We start from the raw sequence: 25,484 nt of genomic DNA, 5'->3' as shown, positions 1-25,484 counted from the left end.
GTGAGTTCATACTCAGTCCATGACAGATTGGTAAAAAAGACAAAGGAAAGATTACCTCAGAGTTCAAAACTGGACTATTGGAAACACCCTGGGACTATCCAGAGTTCTACTGGGACTATTAGAGTCAGATCATACCCTGGGACTTTGGGGACTTTCCACAGGGACAAGAAACCCAGGGACATGTATAACTTACAGCAGGGAGCCTCAGTGTTCACAGTAAAAATAACCTGGGCCTATCAGTAAACTGGAACATTGACCAGCATTTTCTGGGAAACATCCATGATGTGTTAGTCTAGTTTACCTTAAAGCCAGGTGGGACTATCCCAGGGAGTTCATTAGCCTGGAAACACTGTCTTCAGAGGAAAACACCTGGGACTTTCCCAGGGACCAATAAAGATACCCTGGGACTATCCCAGGGACCAGAAACCCTGGGACTATCCTGAGACAAGAAAGCCTGGGACTTCCCAGGGACAAGATAGTCTGGGACATTTTCCCAGGGACTAGTTCTGGGACTTTCCCAGATCCAAAAACCTGGGACAACAAGAATGCCTGGGACTATCCCAGGGATCATACTTGGTGGAGTTCATACTGGGGAAACACCCCAGAGTTCAAGAGGGTCTGGGACTATCCCAGGGAGGCCAAAAACCCTGGGACTTTCCCAGGGACAAGAAACCCTGGGACTTTCCCAGGGACAAGACACCCTGGGACTATCCCAGGGACCAAAAAGCCTGGGACTTTCCCAGGGACAAGAAAGCCTGGGACTATCCCAGGGACAAGAAAGTCTGGGACTATCCCAGGGACAAGAAACCCTGGGACTATCCCAGGGACAAAAAAGCCTGGGACTATCCAGGGACAAGAAACCCTGGGACTATCCCAGGGACAAGAAAGCCTGGGACTATCCAGGGACAAGAAACCCTGGGACTATCCCAGGGACAAGATAGTCTGGGACTATCCCAGGGACAAGATATCCCAGGGACCTGGGACTATCCCAGGGACAAGACAAGAAAGCCTGGGACTATCCAGGGACAAGACTATCACCCTGGGACTATCCAGGGACAAGAAAGCCCTGGGACTTTCCCAGGGACAAGAAAGCCTGGGACTATCCCAGGGACAAGAAAGCCTGGGACTATCCCAGGGACAAAAAAGCCTGGGACTATCCAGGGACCAAAAAGCCTGGGACTATCCAGGGACAAGAAAGCCCTGGGACTATCACAGGGACAAGACATTCTTGAACTATCCCAGGGACAAGAAATCCTAATTACACACATGTGAATGCCAAAGACACACCAGAATGGCTTTCCAATAGGTGTTGAGTGAATGGCCCAGTCTCAGTTCTGACTTTAATCTGCTTAAAAAAACAGAAACAAAGTTTGAATATTGCTGTCCATCAAAGATTTCCAACCAAATGTACTGTGCTTGAACACTTTTGACAAAAACAATTAGATGTAATTTTAAGGCAGCAAAATGTGTAGACTCTGCAAGGGGTATACTTTCACCAGCTAAACATTTTGTATACACACCGACAGGCCTACTGTACATATGTTTAAATACATACTATACTGAAACACATTGACTAAATCCCTATCGTTTACATACTATACTGAAACACATTGACTAAATCCCTATCGTTTACATACTATACTGAAACACATTGACTAAATCCCTATCGTTTACATACTATACTGAAACACATTGACTAAATCTCTATCGTTTACATACTATACTGAAACACATTGACTGAATCCCCATCGTTTACTTTGCTTATTCTATCTCTAGAACAATTTCTTAATAAATACCACTAACGTATACCATTTTGTTTTCTAATTGTAGCGGTACATGGATGTGCTTTCCTCTCAGGCTAGTCGGGTAAGATAAATTTAAACGAACTGTCACCATTCAAAAGGAGAATTACACACTATAAATCGGATATAATAACATATTAATAATGTCTTATTTAAAGTGCTAGACTTACATTTTGCTCAAAGCTCTACTAAATGAGAGAATTAAGTCTGACTGTGAATGTTGTCGATATTGATCATCTTTGTCTCACAGTGTATTGTGATGGCCAGTTCCTTCTCCGTCTTGGGAAAATGGGAAATCAGGTCCTGCAACGACACACACGGCTTCATCTGTCAGCGTAAAGTTGGTGAGAAAAGACTCCTCTTCTCTCTCTCTCCTTCTTTCTCTCTCCTACTCTTCATCCTCTTCTTCCTCCTCCTTTTTGTCTCCATCCTCGGCCCTGTGAGTTGTAATGTGACTAAGTGTTGCTCTGGCCTCCTAGACTCAGGCATCCCAGTCCCGACACCGACAGTATTACCTAGAGGCTGGGTGAAGCTGGCCAACGACTCCTACAAGGTGCTGCCCCAGAACAGGACATGGCCCGAAGCCCGGATGCAGTGTGAGGCTGAGGAGGGCCAGCTGGCGAGCACCCTGGATGAACTGTCAGCAGCCTACCTGGAGCTGCAGGCTCTGAAGCTGCAGACACCACTGTGGATTGGACTCAATAGGAATGAGGTACAGTACCAGCTGTCTCTTCAGGTGCAACGGACTCCTCAGAACAGGCAGGTTATTGGTACTGTTGGAGTCTGGGTGACACTTTGAACATTTCTATACTCGAGACATGATGGATAACAAGTAATACTATAGTATCTGAGGGGGATAGAGACTGGTTGTAGTAATACTATAGTATCTGAGGGGGGATAGAGACTGGTTGTAGTAATACTATAGTATCTGAGGGGGATAGAGACTGGTTGTAGTAATACTATAGTATCTGAGGGGGGATAGAGACTGGTTGGTACATCAGTAATACTATAGTATCTGAGGGGGATAGAGACTGGTTGTAGTAATACTATAGTATCTGAGGGGTGATAGAGACTGGTTGGTACATCAGTAATACTATAGTATCTGAGGGGGGATAGAGACTGGTTGGTACATCAGTAATACTATAGTATCTGAGGGGTGATAGAGACTGGTTGTAGTAATACTATAGTATCTGAGGGGGGATAGAGACTGGTTGTAGTAATACTATAGTATCTGAGGGGGGATAGAGACTGGTTGGTACATCAGTAATACTATAGTATCTGAGGGGTGACAGAGACTGGTTGTAGTAATACTATAGTATCTGAGGGGTGATAGAGACTGGTTGGTACATCAGTAATACTATAGTATCTGAGGGGGATAGAGACTGGTTGGTACATCAGTAATACTATAGTATCTGAGGGGGATAGAGACTGGTTGTAGTAATACTATAGTATCTGAGGGGGATAGAGACTGGTTGGTACATCAGTAATACTATAGTATCTGAGGGGGGATAGAGACTGGTTGGTACATCAGTAATACTATAGTATCTGAGGGGTGATAGAGACTGGTTGGTACATCAGTAATACTATAGTATCTGAGGGGTGATAGAGACTGGTTGTAGTAATACTATAGTATCTGAGGAGTGATAGAGACTGGTTGGTACATCAGTAATACTATAGTATCTGAGGGGTGATAGAGACTGGTTGGTACATCAGTAATACTATAGTATCTGAGGGGGGATAGAGACTGGTTGTAGTAATACTATAGTATCTGAGGAGTGATAGAGACTGGTTGGTACATCAGTAATACTATAGTATCTGAGGGGTGATAGAGACTGGTTGGTACATCAGTAATACTATAGTATCTGAGGGGGGATAGAGACTGGTTGTAGTAATACTATAGTATCTGAGGAGTGATAGAGACTGGTTGGTACATCAGTAATACTATAGTATCTGAGGGGTGATAGAGACTGGTTGGTACATCAGTAATACTATAGTATCTGAGGGGTGATAGAGACTGGTTGGTACATCAGTAATACTATAGTATCTGAGGGGTGATAGAGACTGGTTGGTACATCAGTAATACTATAGTATCTGAGGGGTGATAGAGACTGGTTGGTACATCAGTAATACTATAGTATCTGAGGGGTGATAGAGACTGGTTGGTACATAAGTAATACTATAGTATCTGAGGGGTGATAGAGACTTTACATCAGTAATCTAAATCTGAGGGGGATAGAGACTGGTTGTAGTAATACTATAGTATCTAGTAGAGACTGGGGTTTCAGGTGTCTCCGGAATGAGTATCTGAGGGGTTTGATAGAGACTGGTTGGTACATCAGTAATACTATAGTATCTGAGGGGTGATAGAGACTGGTTGGTACATCAGTAATACTATAGTATCTGAGGGGTGATAGAGACTGGTTGGTACATCAGTAATACTATAGTATCTGAGGGTGATAGAGACTGGTTGGTACATCAGTAATACTATAGTATCTGAGGGGTGATAGAGACTGGTTGGTACATCAGTAATACTATAGTATCTGAGGGGGATAGAGACTGGTTGTAGTAATACTATAGTATCTGAGGAGTGATAGAGACTGGTTGGTACATCAGTAATACTATAGTATCTGAGGGGTGATAGAGACTGGTTGGTACATCAGTAATACTATAGTATCTGAGGGGTGATAGAGACTGGTTGTAGTAATACTATAGTATCTGAGGAGTGATAGAGACTGGTTGGTACATCAGTAATACTATAGTATCTGAGGGGTGATAGAGACTGGTTGGTACATCAGTAATACTATAGTATCTGAGGGGTGATAGAGACTGGTTGGTACATCAGTAATACTATAGTATCTGAGGGTGATAGAGACTGGTTGGTACATCAGTAATACTATAGTATCTGAGGGGTGATAGAGACTGGTTGGTACATCAGTAATACTATAGTATCTGAGGGGTGATAGAGACTGGTTGGTACATCAGTAATACTATAGTATCTGAGGGGTGATAGAGACTGGTTGTAGTAATACTATAGTATCTGAGGGGTGATAGAGAGTACATCAGTAATACTATAGTATCTGAGGGGTGATAGAGACTGGTTGGTACATCAGTAATACTATAGTATCTGAGGGGTGATAGAGACTGGTTGGTACATCAGTAATACTATAGTATCTGAGGGTGATAGAGACTGGTTGGTACATCAGTAATACTATAGTATCTGAGGGGTGATAGAGACTGGTTGGTACATCAGTAATACTATAGTATCTGAGGGGTGATAGAGACTGGTTGGTACATCAGTAATACTATAGTATCTGAGGGGTGATAGAGACTGGTTGGTACATAAGTAATACTATAGTATCTGAGGGGTGATAGAGACTGGTTGGTACATCAGTAATACTATAGTATCTGAGGGGTGATTTAGAGATTGGTTGAGGGAATTCACTTCTGACATCAGTAATACAATAGTGCATCTAAATATCTGAGGGGTGATAGAGACTGTTTATAATACTATTATCTGGGGTTTCAGAGACTGGTTGGTACATCAGTAATACTATAGTATCTGAGGGGTGATAGTTTGAGACAGTTGGTACATCAGTAATACTATAGTATCTGAGGGGTGATAGAGACTGGTTGGTACATCAGTAATACTATAGTATCTGAGGGGTGATAGAGACTGGTTGGTACATCAGTAATACTATAGTATCTGAGTGGTGATAGAGACTGGTTGGTACATCAGTAATACTATAGTATCTGAGGGGTGATAGAGACTGGTTGGTACATCAGTAATACTATAGTATCTGAGTGGTGATAGAGACTGGTTGGTACATCAGTAATACTATAGTATCTGAGGGGTGATAGAGACTGGTTGTAGTAATACTATAGTATCTGAGGAGTGATAGAGACTGGATGGTACATCAGTAATACTATAGTATCTGAGGGGTGATAGAGACTGGTTGGTACATCAGTAATACTATAGTATCTGAGGGGTGATAGAGACTGGTTGTAGTAATACTATAGTATCTGAGGGGTGATAGAGACTGGTTGTAGTAATACTATAGTATCTGAGGAGTGATAGAGACTGGTTGGTACATCAGTAATACTATAGTATCTGAGGGGTGATAGAGACTGGTTGGTACATCAGTAATACTATAGTATCTGAGGGGTGATAGAGACTGGTTGGTACATCAGTAATACTATAGTATCTGAGGGGTGATAGAGACTGGTTGGTACACAGTAATACTTTAGTAATACTATAGTATAGTGTCTGAGGGGTGATAGAGACTGGTTGGTACATCAGTAATACTATAGTATCTGAGGGGTGATAGAGACTGGTTGTAGTAATACTATAGTGTCTGAGGGTGATAGAGACTGGTTGGTACATCAGTAATACTATAGTATCTGAGGGGTGATAGAGACTGGTTGTACATCAGTAATACTATAGTATCTGAGGGGTGATAGAGACTGGTTGGTACATCAGTAATACTATAGTATCTGAGGGGTGATAGAGACTGGTTGGTACATCAGTAATACTATAGTATCTGAGGGGTGATAGAGACTGGTTGGTACATCAGTAATACTATAGTATCTGAGGGGTGATAGAGACTGGTTGGTACATCAGTAATACTATAGTATCTGAGGGGTGATAGAGACTGGTTGGTACATCAGTAATACTATAGTATCTGAGGGGTGATAGAGACTGGTTGGTACATCAGTAATACTATAGTATCTGAGGGGTGATAGAGACTGGTTGGTACATCAGTAATACTATAGTATCTGAGGGGTGATAGAGACTGGTTGGTACATCAGTAATACTATAGTATCTGAGGGGTGATAGAGACTGGTTGTACATCAGTACATCAGTAATACTATAGTATCTGAGGGGTGATAGAGACTGGTTGGTACATCAGTAATACTATAGTATCTGAGGGGTGATAGAGACTGGTTGGTACATCAGTAATACTATAGTATCTGAGGGGTGATAGAGACTGGTTGTATCAGTAATACTATAGTATCTGAGGGGTGATAGAGACTGGTTGGTACATCAGTAATACTATAGTATCTGAGGGGTGATAGAGACTGGTTGGTACATCAGTAATACTATAGTATCTGAGGGGTGATAGAGACTGGTTGTACATCAGTAATACTATAGTATCTGAGGGGTGATAGAGACTGGTTGTAGTAATACTATAGTATCTGAGGAGTGATAGAGACTGGTTGGTACATCAGTAATACTATAGTATCTGAGGGGGAATAGAGACTGGTTGGTATATCAGTAATACTACAGTATCTGAGGGGTGATAGAGACTGGTTGGTACATCAGTAATACTATAGTATCTGAGGGGTGATAGAGACTGGTTGGTACATCAGTAATACTATAGTGTCTGAGGGGTGATAGAGACTGGTTGGTACATCAGTAATACTATAGTATCTGAGGGTGATAGAGACTGGTTGGTACATCAGTAATACTATAGTATCTGAGGGGTGATAGAGACTGGTTGGTACATCAGTAATACTATAGTGTCTGAGGGGTGATAGAGACTGGTTGGTACATCAGTAATACTATAGTATCTGAGGGGTGATAGAGACTGGTTGGTACATCAGTAATACATTAGTATCTGAGGGGTGATAGAGACTGGTTGTAGTAATACTATAGTATCTGAGGGGTGATAGAGACTGGTTGGTACATCAGTAATACTATAGTATCTGAGGGTGATAGAGACTGGTTGGTACATCAGTAATACTATAGTATCTGAGGGGTGACAGAGACTGGTTGTTACATCAGTAATACTATAGTATCTGAGGGGTGATAGAGACTGGTTTACATCAGTAATACTATAGTATCTGAGGGGTGATAGAGACTGGTTGTACATCAGTAATACTATAGTATCTGAGGAGTGATAGAGACTGGATGGTAAATCAGTAGTACTATAGTATCTGAGGAGTGATAGAGACTGGTTGGTACATCAGTAATACTATAGTATCTGAGGGGTGATAGAGACTGGTTGGTACATCAGTAATACTATAGTATCTGAGGGGTGATAGAGACTGGTTGGTACATCAGTAATACTATAGTATCTGAGGGGTGATAGAGACTGGTTGTAGTAATACTATAGTATCTGAGGGGTGATAGAGACTGGTTGGTACATCAGTAATACTATAGTATCTGAGGGGTGATAGAGACTGGTTGGTACATCAGTAATACTATAGTATCTGAGGGGTGACAGAGACTGGTTCGTACATAAGTAATACTATAGTATCTGAGGGGTGATAGAGACTGGTTGGTACATCAGTAATACTATAGTATCTGAGGGGTGATAGAGACTGGTTGGTACATCAGTAATACTATAGTATCTGAGGGGTGATAGAGACTGGTTGGTACATCAGTAATACTATAGTATCTGAGGGTGATAGAGACTGGTTGGTACATCAGTAATACTATAGTATCTGAGGGGTGATAGAGACTGGTTGTAGTAATACTATAGTATCTGAGGAGTGATAGAGACTGGTTGGTACATCAGTAATACTATAGTATCTGAGGGGTGATAGAGACTGGTTGGTACATCAGTAATACTATAGTATCTGAGGGGTGATAGAGACTGGTTGGTACATCAGTAATACTATAGTATCTGAGGGGTGATAGAGACTGGTTGTAGTAATACTATAGTATCTGAGGGGTGATAGAGACTGGTTGGTACATCAGTAATACTATAGTATCTGAGGGGTGATAGAGACTGGTTGGTACATCAGTAATACTATAGTATCTGAGGGGTGATAGAGACTGGTTGGTACATCAGTAATACTATAGTATCTGAGGGTGATAGAGACTGGTTGGTACATCAGTAATACTATAGTATCTGAGGGGTGATAGAGACTGGTTGGTACATCAGTAATACTATAGTATCTGAGGGGTGATAGAGACTGGTTGGTACATCAGTAATACTATAGTATCTGAGGGGTGATAGAGACTGGTTGGTACATCAGTAATACTATAGTATCTGAGGGTGATAGAGACTGGTTGGTACATCAGTAATACTATAGTATCTGAGGGGTGATAGAGACTGGTTGGTACATCAGTAATACTATAGTATCTGAGGGGTGATAGAGACTGGTTGGTACATCAGTAATACTATAGTATCTGAGGGGTGATAGAGACTGGTTGTAGTAATACTATAGTATCTGAGGAGTGATAGAGACTGGTTGGTACATCAGTAATACTATAGTATCTGAGGGGTGATAGAGACTGGTTGGTACATCAGTAATACTATAGTATCTGAGGGGTGATAGAGACTGGTTGTACATCAGTAATACTATAGTATCTGAGGGGTGATAGAGACTGGTTGGTACATCAGTAATACTATAGTATCTGAGGGGTGATAGAGACTGGTAAATCAGTAATACTATAGTATCTGAGGAGTGATAGAGACTGGTTGGTACATAAGTAATACTATAGTATCTGAGGGGTGACAGAGACTGGTTGGTACATCAGTAATACTACAGTATCTGAGGGGTGATAGAGACTGGTTGGTACATCAGTAATACTATAGTATCTGAGGGGTGATAGAGACTGGTTGGTACATAAGTAATACTTATAGTATCTGAGGGGTGATAGAGACTGGTTGGTACATCAGTAATACTATAGTATCTGAGGGGTGATAGAGACTGGTTGGTACATCAGTAATACTATAGTATCTGAGGGTGATAGAGACTGGTTGTAGTAATACTATAGTATCTGAGGGGTGATAGAGACTGGTTGGTACATCAGTAATACTATAGTATCTGAGGGGTGATAGAGACTGGTTGGTACATCAGTAATACTATAGTATCTGAGGGGTGATAGAGACTGGTTGGTACATCAGTAATACTATAGTATCTGAGGGGTGATAGAGACTGGTTGTACATCAGTAATACTATAGTATCTGAGGGGTGATAGAGACTGGTTGTAGTAATACTATAGTATCTGAGGAGTGATAGAGACTGGATGGTAAATCAGTAATACTATAGTATCTGAGGGGTGATAGAGACTGGTTGGTACATCAGTAATACTATAGTACAGAGACTGGTTGGTAGTAATACTATAGTATCTGAGGGGTGATAGAGACTGGTTGTAGTAATACTATAGTATCTGAGGGGTGATAGAGACTGGTTGGTACATCAGTAATACTATAGTATCTGAGGGGTGATAGAGACTGGTTGGTACATCAGTAATACTATAGTATCTGAGGGGTGATAGAGACTGGTTGGTACATCAGTAATACTATAGTATCTGAGGGGTGATAGAGACTGGTTGGTACATCAGTAATACTATAGTATCTGAGGGGTGATAGAGACTGGTTGGTACATCAGTAATACTATAGTATCTGAGGGGTGATAGAGACTGGTTGGTACATCAGTAATACTATAGTATCTGAGGGGTGATAGAGACTGGTTGGTACATCAGTAATACTATAGTATCTGAGGGTGATAGAGACTGGTTGGTACATCAGTAATACTATAGTATCTGAGGGGTGATAGAGACTGGTTGGTACATCAGTAATACAATAGTATCTGAGGGGTGATAGAGACTGGTTGTAGTAATACTATAGTATCTGAGGAGTGATAGAGACTGGTTGGTACATCAGTAATACTATAGTATCTGAGGGGTGATAGAGACTGGTTGGTACATCAGTAATACTATAGTATCTGAGGGGTGATAGAGACTGGTTGGTACATCAGTAATACTATAGTATCTGAGGGGTGATAGAGACTGGTTGGTACATCAGTAATACTATAGTATCTGAGGGGTGATAGAGACTGGTTGGTACATCAGTAATACTATAGTATCTGAGGGGTGATAGAGACTGGTTGGTACATCAGTAATACTATAGTATCTGAGGGGTGATAGAGACTGGTTGGTACATCAGTAATACTATAGTATCTGAGGGGTGATAGAGACTGGTTGGTACATCAGTAATACTATAGTATCTGAGGGGTGATAGAGACTGGTTGGTACATCAGTAATACTATAGTATCTGAGGGGTGATAGAGACTGGTTGGTACATCAGTAATACTATAGTATCTGAGGGTGATAGAGACTGGTTGGTACATCAGTAATACTATAGTATCTGAGGGTGATAGAGACTGGTTGGTACATAGTAATACTATAGTATCTGAGGGGTGATAGAGACTGGTTGGTACATCAGTAATAGAGACTGGTTGATAGAGATCAGTAATACTATAGTATCTGAGGGGTGATAGAGACTGGTTGGTACATCAGTAATACTATAGTATCTGAGGGGTGATAGAGACTGGTTGTACATCAGTAATACTATAGTATCTGAGGGGTGATAGAGACTGGTTGGTACATCAGTAATACTATAGTATCTGAGGGGTGATAGAGACTGGTTGGGTAGTAATACTATAGTATCTGAGGGGTGATAGAGACTGGTTGGTACATCAGTAATACTATAGTATCTGAGGGGTGATAGAGACTGGTTGGTACTATCAGTAATACTATAGTATCTGAGGGGTGATAGAGACTGGTTGTTCAGACATCAGTAATACTATAGTATCTGAGGGGTGATAGAGACTGGTTGTACATCAGTAATACTATAGTATCTGAGGAAAGGATAGAGACTGGTGTTGTACTCAGTAATACTATAGTATCTGAGGGGTGATAGAGACTGGTTGGTAGGAAATCAGTAATACTATAGTATCTGAGGGGCTACTGTACTGTAATATAACATGGTGTTCAGATCGTCAGGAAAGGCTAGTGTATAGAGACTGGTTCAGTATCTGAGGGGAAAGGCTGGTGTAGTAATACTATAGTATCTGAGGGGTGATAGAGACTGGTGGTACATCAGTAAGACATCTGAGGGGTGTAGAGACTGGCTGTGTATATCAGTAATAGTATCTGAGGGGTGATAGAGACTGGTTGGTACATCAGTAATACTATAGTATCTGAGGGGTGACAGAGACTAGATCTGAGGGGTGATAGTACATCAGTAATACTATAGTATCTGAGGGGTGATAGAGACTGGTTGGTGTTCAGATAGTAATACTATAGTTATCTGAGGGGTGATAGAGACTGGTTGTAATATAACATCAGTAATACTATAGTATCTGAGGGGTGACAGAGACTGGTTGGTACATCAGTAATACTATAGTATCTGAGGGGTGACTAGAGACTGGTTCGTATCAGTAATACTATAGTATCTGAGGGGTGATAGAGACTGGTTGTAGTATACTATAGTATCTGAGGGGTGATAGAGACTGGTTGTTAGTAATACTATAGTATCTGAGGAGTGATAGAGACTGGTGGTACATCAGTAATACTATAGTATCTGAGGGGTGATAGAGACTGGTTGGTAAATCAGTAATACTATAGTATCTGAGGGGTGATAGAGACTGGTGTTGGTACATCAGATAGATGTACTGTAATATACTATAGTATCTGAGTACTGGGTGACAGAGACTGGTTGACAGGAAAGGTAAATCAGTAATAACATAGTAGGAAAGGCTAGTGTATACTATAGTATACTGAGGGGTGACAGAGACTGGTTGGTACATCAGTAATACTACAGTATCTGAGGGGTGATAGAGACTGGTTGTACATCAGTAATACTATAGTATCTGAGGGGTTAGAGACTGGTTGGTACATCAGAAGTAACAAGGTGCTTCTACACCTGCATTGCTTCCTGTTTGGGGTTTTAGGCTGAGATTCTGTAAAGCGCTGTGTGACATCAGCTGATCTAAGAAGGGCTTTATAAATACATTTGATACAAGTTAATGGTTATCTGTAGGAATCCAGATGGCCTTGGAATGTGTTGGGAGAACGGGAAGAAGTCACGGGACTGCTGTAGGGTATACCGGTTGGGTTTCAACCACAGGGTCGTCTACAGCAACACAAAACGGTGTTCAGATCGTCAGGAAAGGCTAGTGTACTGTAATATAACATGGTGTTCAGATCGTCAGGAAAGGCTAGTGTACTGTAATATAACATGGTGTTCAGATCGTCAGGAAAGGCTAGTGTACTGTAATATAACATGGTTCAGATTCAGGAAAGGCTAGTGTACTGTAATATAACATGGTGTTCAGAGGAAAGGCTAGTGTACTGTAATATAACATGGAGTTCAGATCGTCAGGGCGGTGCCAGCAGGAATCAAACCCATGAGAGTGACGTTGGGAGCGCCGTGCTCTACCTACTGACTTACAGCTGTAGTGGTTTGTTTTGTCAGACGCAAGGCTACTTCAGGTGGATGGACGGCTGGCACTTGAGCATGGACCGGTGGGCCCAAGACGAGCCCAGCAGGGACCGGCCCTGTGTCTACCTGGATGTGGAAGGCACCTGGAAGACAGCCCTTTGTAACCACACCTACCCCAGTGTGTGTAAGCAGTCCCCAGGTAAGACAGTCACTGACCCCATTGTGTTAGTAGTCACCAGGTGAGACAGTCTCCTTCCCCAGTGTGTTAGTAGTCACCAGGTGAGACCGGTACCTACTCCAGTGTGTTAGTAGTCCCCAGGTAAGACAGTCACTGACCCCATTGTGTTAGTAGTCACCAGGTGAGACAGTCTCCTTCCCCAGTGTGTTAGTAGTCACCAGGTGAGACCGGTACCTACCCCAGTGTGTTAGTAGTCACCAGGTGAGACAGGGACCTACCCCAGTGTGTTAGTAGTCCCCAGGTGAGACAGGTACCTACCCCAGTGTGTTAGTAGTCACCAGGTGAGACAGGGACCTACCCCAGTGTGTTAGTAGTCCCCAGGTGAGACAGGTACCTACCCCAGTGTGTTAGTAGTCCCCAGGTGAGACAGTCTCCTACCCCAGTTTGTTATTAGTCACCAGGTGAGACAGGTACCTACCCCAGTTTGTTAGTAGTCACCAGGTGAGACAGTCTCCTTCCCCAGTTTGTTATTAGTCACCAGGTGAGACAGGTACCTACCCCAGTGTGTTAGTAGTCACCAGGTGAGACAGGTACCTACCCCAGTTTGTTAGTAGTCACCAGGTGAGACAGTCTCCTTCCCCAGTGTGTTAGTAGTCACCAGGTGAGACAGTCTCCTTCCCCAGTGTGTTAGTCGTCACCAGGTGAGACAGTCTCCTGCTCCAGTGTGTTAGTCGTCAACAGGTGAGACAGTCTCCTCCCCAGTGTGTTAGTAGTCCCCAGGTAAGACAGGTACCTACCCCAGTGTGTTAGTAGTCCCCAGGTAAGACAGGTACCTACCCCAGTGTGTTAGTAGTCCCCAGGTAAGACAGGTACCTACCCCAGTGTGTTAGTAGTGCCCAGCTAAGACAGTTACCTACCCCAGTGTGTTAGTAGTCACCAGGTGAGACAGGTACCCACCCCAGTTTGTTAGACAGGTACCTACTCCAGTGTGTGAGTAGTCACCAGGTGAGACAGGTACCTACCCCAGTGTGTTAGTAGTCACCAGATGAGACAGTCTCCAACTCCAGTGTGTTAGTAGTCACCAGGTGAAACAGGTACCTACCCCAGTGTGTTAGTAGTCACCAGGTGAGACAGGTACCTACCCCAGTGTGTTAGTAGTCACCAGGTGAGACAGGTACCTACCCCAGTGTGTTAGTCGGCCCCAGCTGAGACAGGTACCTACCCCAGTGTGTTAGTAGTCCAGATGAGACAGTCTCCAACTCCAGTGCCCAGCTAAGACAGTTACCTACCCCAGTGTGTTAATAGTCACCAGGTGAGACAGGTACCCACCCCAGTTTGTTAGACAGGTACCTACTCCAGTGTGTGAGTAGTCACCAGGTGAGACAGGTACCTACCCCAGTGTGTTAGTAGTCACCAGATGAGACAGTCTCCAACTCCAGTGTGTTAGTAGTCACCAGGTGAAACAGGTACCTACCCCAGTGTGTTAGTAGTCCCCAGGTGAGACAGGTACCTACCCCAGTGTGTTAGTAGTCACCCAGTGTTAGTAGACCAGGTACAGGTACCTACCCCAGTGTTGTAGTAGGTGAGACAGGTACCTACCCCAGTGTGTTAGTAGTCACCAGGTGAGACAGGTACCTACCCCAGTGTGTTAGTAGTCCCCAGGTGAGACAGGTACCTACCCCAGTGTGTTAGTAGTCACCAGGTGAGACAGGTACCTACCCCAGTGTGTTAGTAGTCACCAGGTGTTAGTACAGGTGAGACTCCTACCCCAGTGTGTTAGTAGTCACCAGGTGAGACAGGTACCTACCCCAGTGTGTTAGTAGTCACCAGGTGAGACAGTCTCCTACCCCAGTGTGTTAGTAGTCACCAGGTGAGACAGGTACCTACCCCAGTGTGTTAGTAGTCACCAGGTGAGACAGTCTCCTACCCCAGTGTGTTAGTAGTCACCAGGTGAGACAGTCTCCTACCCCAGTGTGCTAGTAGTCATCAGGTGAGACAGTCTCCTACCTATGTGTGATAGTAATCACCAGGTGAGACAGTCTCCTACCCCAGTGTGTTAGTAGTCACCAGGTGAGACAGGTACCTACCCCAGTGTGTTAGTAGTCACCAGGTGAGACAGGTACCTACCCCAGTGTGTTAGTAGTCACCAGGTGTGACATTCTCCTACCCCAGTGTGTTAGTAGTCACCAGGTGAGACAGGTACCTACCCCAGTGTGTTTGTCGTCCCCAGCTGAGACAGGTACCTACCCCAGTGTGTTAGTAGTCACCAGGTGAGACAGTCTCCTACCCCAGTGTGTTAGTAGTCACCATGTGAGACAGGTACCTACCCAAGTGTGTTAGTAGTCACCAGGTGAGATATTCTCCTACCCCAGTGTGTTAGTAGTCACCAGGGGAGACAGGTACCTACCCCAGTGTGTTAGTAGTCACCAGGTGAGACAGGTACCTACCCCAGTGTGTTAGTAGTCACCAGGTGAGACAGTCTCCTACCCCAGTGTGTTAGTAGTCACCATGTGAGACAGGTACCTACCCAAGTGTGTTAGTAGTCACCAGGTGAGATATTCTCCTACCCCAGTGTGTTAGTAGTCACCAGGGGAGACAGGTACCTACCCCAGTGTTAGTTCACCAGGTGAGACAGTCACCAGGTGAGACAGGGACCTACCCCAGTGTGTTAGTAGTCCCCAGGTGTAGGTACCAACCCCAGTCTGTTAGTAGTCACCAGGTGAGACACCTACCCCAGTGTGTTAGTAGTAGTCCCCAGTGTGTTAGTAGTCACAGGTGAGACACCTACCCCAGTGTGTTAGTAGTCCCCAGGTGTAACAGGTACCAACCCCAGTCTGTTAGTAGTCACCAGGTGAGACAGGTACCTACCCCAGTGTGTTTGTAGTCCCCAGGTGAGACAGTCACCTACCCCAGTGTGTGAAAGCAGCAGTGTGTGAAGGATCCTATTTGTTGGTCCTTATGCAGCGCCGTAATACCATTGGCTAGTTTCTCCCAGAGAGGATATCCTATTGTTTGATCCCTGTGCGGAGCTGTAATCCTTTTGGTTGGTTCCCCCCACAGCCGTCCCGCCCAAGGCCCCACCCAAGTACACCGGGGAATGTATCCAGGAGGAGCAGGAGGAGATCAGTGGTAGCAACAGCCCCTGGTCCTGGTTGCCTTTCAGAGGGCACTGCTACAGCTTCGTCATTAACGACATAGAGTGGGCTGACGCCTCCACCAGCTGTAAACGTAAAAGTAGGAGCAGCCTCAAAACCAAGGGTGTGTCAAAAATGGCCGTCCTATTGAATACCCGTGATTTCTGATAAGCTGACTTGTCAGGAGAGAGAGGAGATTTGAGGCCATGTCACACATTACATTCAGAACTCTTCAGGGTACATGCGTTCATATTCAGTATGCCAGGCCTTTTACGGGGTGCCGTTATAAAATGGTGCATTTTTGGCCTATGTCCCATTCTCTCCCATTCTCCTCTAAGTCTGGATTTGACTGAATTGTTGGAAGAAAGGTGGCACCCAGACTGATACACCTATCTAATGCTTTAGGACACAGACTGATACACCTATCTAATGCTTTAGTACCCAGACTGATACACCTATCTAATGCTTTAGGACACAGACTGATACACCTATCTAATGCTTTAGGACACAGACTGATACACCTATCTAATGCTTTAGGACACAGACTGATACACCTATCTAATGCTTTAGGACACAGACTGATACACCTATCTAATGCTTTAGGACACAGACTGATACATCTAATGCTTTATCTAATGCTTTAGGACACAGACTGATACACCTATATAATGCTTTAGGACACAGACTGATACACCTATCTAATGCTTTTACATCCTGGCGTGGAGTGAGATGGTGAACGCTTCAGGGAGAAAAGGAGAGAACTGGAATTGGGATCTAGTTTTCCATGAACTGTGCACTTCTTTGGGCAGAACAAACCATAAAGAAAGTAAATGGAGAGGCATTAACACCAATATTGTGTGTGAAGGGGCGTCTCTGCTAAGCATCGAGGATCCTGAAGAACTCCACTTCATAAAGAGCAACCTGGAGCTTCTGAAAGACAGCTACTCCTCCTTCTGGATTGGCCTGTACAAAACACACCTAGGTAACTACCAATCCTTCTAGATATACCTGTACAAAACACACCTAGGTAACTACCAATCCTTCTAGATAGAACTGTATAAAACACACCTAGGTAATACCAATCCTTCTAGATAGACCTGTACAAAACACACCTAGGTAACTACCAATCCTTCTAGATAGGCCTGTACAAAACACACCTCTAGGTAACTACCAATCCTTCTAGATAGACCTGTACAAAACACACCTAGGTAACTACCAATCCTTCTAGATAGGCCTGTACAAAACACACCTCTAGGTAACTACCAATCCTTTTAGATAGACCTGTTCAAAACACACCTCTAGGTAACTACCAATCCTTCTAGATAGGCCTCTACAAAACACACCTAGGTAACTACCAATCCTTCTAGACAGACCTGTACAAAAAACAAACCACTAGATAGACCTAGGTAACTACCAATCCTTCTAGATAGGATACAAAACACACCTAGGTAACTACCAATCCTTCTAGATAGACCACAAAACACTCTAGGTAACTACCAATCCTTCTAGATAGACCTGTACAAAACATACCTAGGTAACTACCAATCCTTCTAGATAGACCTGTACAAAACACACCTAGGTAACTACCAATCCTTCTAGATAGACCTGTTCAAAACACAACTAGGTAACTACCAATCCTTCTAGATAGACTTGTACAAAACACACCTAGGTAACTACCAATCCTTCTAGATAGGCCTGTACAAAACACACCTCTAGGTAACTACCAATCCTTTTAGATAGACCTGTTCAAAACACACCTCTAGGTAACTACCAATCCTTCTAGATAGACCTCTACAAAACACACCTAGGTAACTACCAATCCTTCTAGACAGACCTGTACAAAAAACATCTAGGTAACTACCAATCCTTCTAGATAGACCTGTTCAAAACACACCTCTAGGTAACTACCAATCCTTCTAGATAGACCTGTACAAAACATACCTAGGTAACTAACAATCCTTCTAGATAGACCTGTACAAAACACACCTAGGTAACTACCAATCCTTCTAGATAGACCTGTTCAAAAAAACACACCTAGGTAACTACCAATCCTTCTAGATAGACCTGTTCAAAACACACCTAGGTAACTACCAATCCTTCTAGATAGACATGTTCAAAACACACCTAGGTTACTACCAATCCTTCTAGATAGACCTGTACAAAACACACCTAGGTAACTACCAATCCTTCTAGATAGACATGTTCAAAACACACCTAGGTAACTACCAATCCTTCTAGATAGACCTGTACAAAACACACCTAGGTAACTAGCAATCCTTCTAGATAGACCTGCACAAAACACACCTCTAGGTAACTACCAATCCTTCTAGATAGACCTGTACAAAACACACCTCTAGGTAACTACCAATCCTTCTAGATAGGCCTGTACAAAACACACCTAGGTAACTACCAATCCTTCTAGATAGACCTGTACAAAACACACCTAGGTAACTACCAATCCTTCTAGATAGGCCTGTTCAAAACACACCTAGGTATATACCAATCCTACTAGATATACCTGTTCAAAACACACCTAGGTAACTACCAATCCTTCTGGATTGGCCTGTTCAAAACACACATAGGAAACTACCAATCCTTTTAGATAGGTCTGTACAAAACACACCTAGGTAACTACCAATCCTTCTGGATAGACCTGTACAAAACACACCTAGGTAACTACCAATCCTTCTAGATAGGCCTGAACAAAACACACCTAGGTAACTACCAATCCTTCTAGATCGGCCTGTACAAAACACACCTAGGTAACTACCAATCCTTCTAGATAGGCCTGTACAAAACAGACATAGGTAACCACCAATCTTTCTAGATCGGCCTGTACAAAACACACCTAGGTAACTACCAATCCTTCTAGATAGGCCTGTTCAAAACACACCTAGGTAACTACCAATCCTTCTAGATAGACCTGTACAAAACACACCTAGGTAACTACCAATCCTTCTAGATAGGCCTGTACAAAACACACCTAGGTAACTACCAATCCTTCTAGATAGACCTGTATAAAACACACCTAAGTAACTACCAATCCTTCTAGATAGGCCTGTACAAAACAAACACACCTCTACGTAACTACCAAACCTTCTAGATAGACCTGTACAAAACACACCTAGGTAACTACCAATCCTTCTAGATAGGCCTGTACAAAACACACCTAGGTAACTACCAATCCATCTAGATAGGCCTGTACAAAACACACCTAGGTAACAACCAATCCTTCTAGATAGACCTGTACAAAACACACCTAGGTAACTACCAATCCTTTTAGATAGACCTGTTCAAAACACACCTCTAGGTAACTACCAATCCTTTTAGATAGACCTGTTCAAAACACACCTCTAGGTAACTACCAATCCTTCTACATTTACATTTAAGTCATTTAGCAGACGCTCTTTTCCAGAGCGACTTACAAATTGGTGAATTCACCTTCTGACATCCAGTGGAACAGCCACTTTACAATAGTGCATCAAAATCATTAAGGGTGGGGGGGGTGGTGAGAAGGATTACTTATCCTATCCTAGGTATTCCTTGAAGAGGTGGGGTTTCAGGTGTCTCCGGAAGGTGGTGATTGACTCCGCTGTCCTGGCGTCGTGAGGGAGTTTGTTCCACCATTGGGGGGCCAGAGCAGCGAACAGTTTTGACTGGGCTGAGCGGGAACTGTACTTCCTCAATGGTAGGGAGGCGAGCAGGCCAGAGGTGGATGAACGCAGTGCCCTTGCTTGGGTGTAGGGCCTGATCAGAGCCTGGAGGTACTGCGGTGCCGTTCCCCTCACAGCTCCGTAGGCAAGCACCATGGTCTTGTAGCGGATGCGAGCTTCAACTGGAAGCCAGTGGAGAGAGCGGAGGAGCGGAGTGACGTGAGAGAACTTGGGAAGGTTGAACACCAGACGGGCTGCGGCGTTCTGGATGAGTTGTAGGGGTTTAATGGCACAGGCAGGGAGCCCAGCCAACAGCGAGTTGCAGTAATCCAGACGGGAGATGACAAGTGCCTGGATTAGGACCTGCGCCGCTTCCTGTGTGAGGCAGGGTCGTACTCTGCGGATGTTGTAGAGCATGAACCTACAGGAACGGGCCACCGCCATGATGTTGGTTGAGAACGACAGGGTGTTGTCCAGGATCACGCCAAGGTTCTTAGCGCTCTGGGAGGAGGACACAATGGAGTTGTCAACCGTGATGGCGAGATCATGGAACGGGCAGTCCTTCCCCGGGAGGAAGAGCAGCTCCGTCTTGCCGAGGTTCAGCTTGAGGTGGTGATCCGTCATCCACACTGATATGTCTGCCAGACATGCAGAGATGCGATTCGCCACCTGGTCATCAGAAGGGGGAAAGGAGAAGATTAATTGTGTGTCGTCTGCATAGCAATGATAGGAGAGACCATGTGAGGTTATGACAGAGCCAAGTGACTTGGTGTATAGCGAGAATAGGAGAGGGCCTAGAACAGAGCCCTGGGGGACACCAGTGGTGAGAGCGCGTGGCGAGGAGACAGATTCTCGCCACGCCACCTGGTAGGAGCGACCTGTCAGGTAGGACGCAATCCAAGCGTGGGCCGCGCCGGAGATGCCCAACTCGGAGAGGGTGGAGAGGAGGATCTGATGGTTCACAGTATCGAAGGCAGCCGATAGGTCTAGAAGGATGAGAGCAGAGGAGAGAGAGTTAGCTTTAGCAGCGCGGAGCGCCTCCGTGATACAGAGAAGAGCAGTCTCAGTTGAATGACTAGTCTTGAAACCTGACTGATTTGGATCAAGAAGGTCATTCTGAGAGAGATAGCGGGAGAGCTGGCCAAGGACGGCACGTTCAAGAGTTTTGGAGAGAAAAGAGAGAAGGGATACTGGTCTGTAGTTGTTGACATCGGAGGGATCGAGTGTAGGTTTTTTCAGAAGGGGTGCAACTCTCGCTCTCTTGAAGACGGAAGGGACGTAGCCAGCGGTCAGGGATGAGTTGATGAGCGAGGTGAGGTAAGGGAGAAGGTCTCCGGAAATGGTCTGGAGAAGAGAGGAGGGGATAGGGTCAAGCGGGCAGGTTGTTGGGCGGCCGGCCGTCACAAGAAGCGAGATTTCATCTGGAGAGAGAGGGAGAAAGAGGTCAGAGCACAGGGTAGGGCAGTGTGAGCAGAACCAGCGGTGTCGTTTGACTTAGCAAACGAGGATCGGATGTCGTCGACCTTCTTTTCAAAATGGTTGACGAAGTCATCTGCAGAGAGGGAGGAGGGGGGGGAGGGGGAGGAGGATTCAGGAGGGAGGAGAAGGTGGCAAAGAGCTTCCTAGGGTTAGAGGCAGATGCTTGGAATTTAGAGTGGTAGAAAGTGGCTTTAGCAGCAGAGACAGAGGAGGAAAATGTAGAGAGGAGGGAGTGAAAGGATGCCAGGTCCGCAGGGAGGCGAGTTTTCCTCCATTTCCGCTCGGCTGCCCGGAGCTCTGTTCTGTGAGCTCGCAATGAGTCATCGAGCCACGGAGCGGGAGGGGAGGACCGAGCCGGCCTGGAGGATAGGGGACATAGAGAGTCAAAGGATGCAGAAAGGGAAGAGAGGAGGGTTGAGGAGGCAGAAACAGGAGAAAGGTTGGAGAAGGTATGAGCAGAGGGAAGAGATGATAGGATGGAAGAGGAGAGAGTAGCGGGGGAGAGAGAGCGAAGGTTGGGACGGCGCGATACCATCCGAGTATGGGCAGTGTGGGAAGTGTTGGATGAGAGCGAGAGGGAAAAGGATACGAGGTAGTGGTCGGAGACTTGGAGGGGAGTTGCAATGAGGTTAGTGGAAGAACAGCATCTAGTAAAGATGAGGTTGAGCGTATTGCCTGCCTTGTGAGTAGGGGGGGAAGGTGAGAGGGTGAGGTCAAAAGAGGAGAGGAGTGGAAAGAAGGAGGCAGAGAGGAATGAGTCAAAGGTAGACGTGGGGAGGTTAAAGTCGCCCAGGACTGTGAGAGGTGAGCCGTCCTCAGGAAAGGAGCTTATCAAGGCATCAAGCTCATTGATGAACTCTCCGAGGGAACCTGGAGGGCGATAAATGATAAGGATGTTAAGCTTGAAAGGGCTGGTAACTGTGACAGCATGGAATTCAAAGGAGGCGATAGATAGATGGGTAAGGGGAGAGAGAGAGAATGACCACTTGGGAGAGATGAGGATCCCGGTGCCACCACCCCGCTGACCAGAAGCTCTCGGGTGTGCGAGAACACGTGGGCGGACGAAGAGAGAGCAGTAGGAGTAGCAGTGTTATCTGTGGTGATCCATGTTTCCGTCAGTGCCAGGAAGTCGAGGGACTGGAGGGAGGCATAGGCTGAGATGAACTCTGCCTTGTTGGCCGCAGATCGGCAGTTCCAGAGGCTACCGGAGACCAGGAACTCCACGTGGGTCGTGCGCGCTGGGACCACCAGATTAGGTGGCCGCGGCCACGCGGTGTGGAGCGTTTGTATGGTCTGTGCAGAGAGGAGAGAACAGGGATAGATAGACACATAGTTGACAGGGTACAGAAGAGGCTACGCTAATGCAAAGGAGATTGGAATGACAAGTGGACTACACGTCTCGAATGTTCAGAAAGTTAAGCTTACGTAGCAAGAATCTTATTGACTAAAATGATTGAAATGATACAGTACTGCTGGAGTAGGCTAGCTGGTAGTGGCTGCGATGTTGACACTACACTAATCAAGTCGTTCCGTCGAGTGTAATAGTTTCTACAGTGCTGCTATTCGGGGCTAGCTGGCTAGCTAGCAGGTTGATTGCGTTACGTTACCTTAAAAGAACGACAATAGCTGGCTAGCTAACCTAGAAAATCGCTCTAGGCTACACAATTGTCTTAGATACAAAGACGGCTATGTAGCTAGCTAGCTACGATCAAACAAAACAAACCGTTGTACTGTAATAGTTACTACAGTGCTGCTATTCGGGGGCTAGCTGGCTAGCTACGTTAAAAGAACGACAATAGCTGGCCAGCTAACCTAGAAAATCGCTCTAGGCTACACAATTGTCTTAGATACAAAGACAGCTATGTAGCTAGCTAGCTACGATCAAACAAAGCAAACCGTTGTACTGTAATAGTTACTACAGTGCTGCTATTCGGGGGCTAGCTGGCTAGCTACGTTAAAAGAACGACAATAGCTGGCCAGCTAACCTAGAAAATCGCTCTAGACTACACAATTGTCTTAGATACAAAGACGGCTATGTAGCTGGCTAGCTACGATCAAACAAATCAAACCGTTGTACTGTAATGAAGTGAAATGAAAATGTGATACTACCTGTGGAGCGACGTGGAATGTTGACCGGGTAGTTGGAGTTCAATTCGGTAGAGGTTGGCTAGCTGTTGGCTAGCTAGCTAGCAGCATTTCCTACGTTAAGGACGACAAATAGCTGGCTAGCTAACCTCGGTAAATTAAGATAATCACTCTAAGTCTACACACTCTAAACTGCACAATTATCTTGGATACGAAGACAGCGAAGACAACTATGTAGCTAGCTGACACTACGCTAATCGAGTCGTTCAGTTGAGTGTAATAGTTTCTACAGTGCTGGTGGACAGTGGATGTTAGCTAGCTGCTTAGCTAGCTGCTGGGCAGATACGTTAGGACGACGAAATACGATAATTATGCAATTATCGTTGATACAAAGACGGCTATGTAGCTAGCTAAGAAGAAATTGCTAAGATTAGACAAATCAAACCGTTGTACTATAACGAAATGTAATGAAAAGTTATACTACCTGCGGACCGAAGTGTAGATGCGACCGCTCGCTCCAACCGGAACCGGAAACAAGATAGGCCTCTACAAAACACACCTAGGTAACTACCAATCCTTCTAGACAGACCTGTACAAAAAACATCTAGGTAACTACCACTCCTTCTAGATAGACCTGTTCAAAAAATCACACCTAGGTAACTACCAATCCTACTAGATAGACCTGTTCAAAACACACCTAGGTAACTACCAATCCTTCTAGATAGACCTGTTCAAAACACACCTAGGTAACTACCAATCCTTCTAGATAGACCTGTACAAAACACACCTAGGTAACTACCAATCCTTCTAGATAGACCTGTACAAAACACACCTCGAGGTAACTACCAATCCTTCTAGATAGGCCTGTACAAAACACACCTAGGTAACTACCAATCCTTCTAGATAGACCTGTACAAAACACACCTAGGTAACTACCAATCCTTCTAGATAGACCTGTACAAAATACACCTAGGTAACTACCAATCCTTCTAGATAGACCTGTTCAAAACACACCTCTAGGTAACTACCAATCCTTCTAGACAGACCTGTACAAAACACACCTAGGTAACTACCAATCCTTCTAGATAGGCCTGTTCAAAACACACCTAGGTAACTACCAATCCTTCTAGATAGACCTGTTCAAAACACATCTAGGTAACTACCAATCCTTCTAGATAGGCATGTTCAAAACACACCTAGGTAACTACCAATCCTTCTAGGTAGGCCTGTACAAAACACACCTAGGTATCTACCAATCCTTCTAGATAGGCCTGTTCAAAACACACCTAGGTATATACCAATCCTTCGAGATATACCTGTTCAAAACACACCTAGGTAACTACCAATCCTTCTGGATTGGCCTGTTCAAAACACACATAAGTAACTACCAATCCTTTTAGATAGGTCTGTACAAAACACACCTAGGTAACTACCAATCCTTCTGGATAGACCTGTACAAAACACACCTAGGTAACTACCAATCCTTCTAGATAGGCCTGAACAAAACACACCTAGGTAACTACCAATCCTTCTAGATCGGCCTGTACAAAACACACCTAGGTAACTACCAATCCTTCTAGATCGGCCTGTACAAAACACACCTAGGTAACTACCAATCCTTCTAGATCGGCCTGCACAAAACACACCTAGGTAACTACCAATCCTTTTAGATAGGCCTGTCCAAAACACACCTAGGTAACTTCCAATCCTTTTAGATAGGCCTGTACAAAACACACCTAGGTATCTACCAATCCTTTTAGATAGGCCTGTTCAAAACACACCTAGGTAACTACCAATCCTTCTAGATATACCTGTACAAAACACACCTAGGTAACTACCAATCCTTCTAGATAGACCTGTACAAAACACACCTAGGTAACTACCAATCCTTCTAGATAGGCCTGTACAAAACACACCTCTAGGTAACTACCAATCCTTCTAGATAGACCTGTACAAAACACACCTAGGTAACT

General features: G+C 44.4%; 1 pseudogene; it reads left to right on the top strand.

Moving 5' to 3' along the window:
- Positions 1 to 25,484, top strand: part of LOC135532917 (macrophage mannose receptor 1-like) — a 51,903-nt pseudogene that overhangs the window by 9,265 nt on the left and 17,154 nt on the right.

Source organism: Oncorhynchus masou, unplaced genomic scaffold (assembly GCF_036934945.1).
Source record: "Oncorhynchus masou masou isolate Uvic2021 unplaced genomic scaffold, UVic_Omas_1.1 unplaced_scaffold_2109, whole genome shotgun sequence".
Taxonomy (NCBI): Eukaryota; Metazoa; Chordata; class Actinopteri; order Salmoniformes; family Salmonidae; genus Oncorhynchus; species Oncorhynchus masou.
This window is presented reverse-complemented; position numbering and strand designations above follow the sequence as displayed.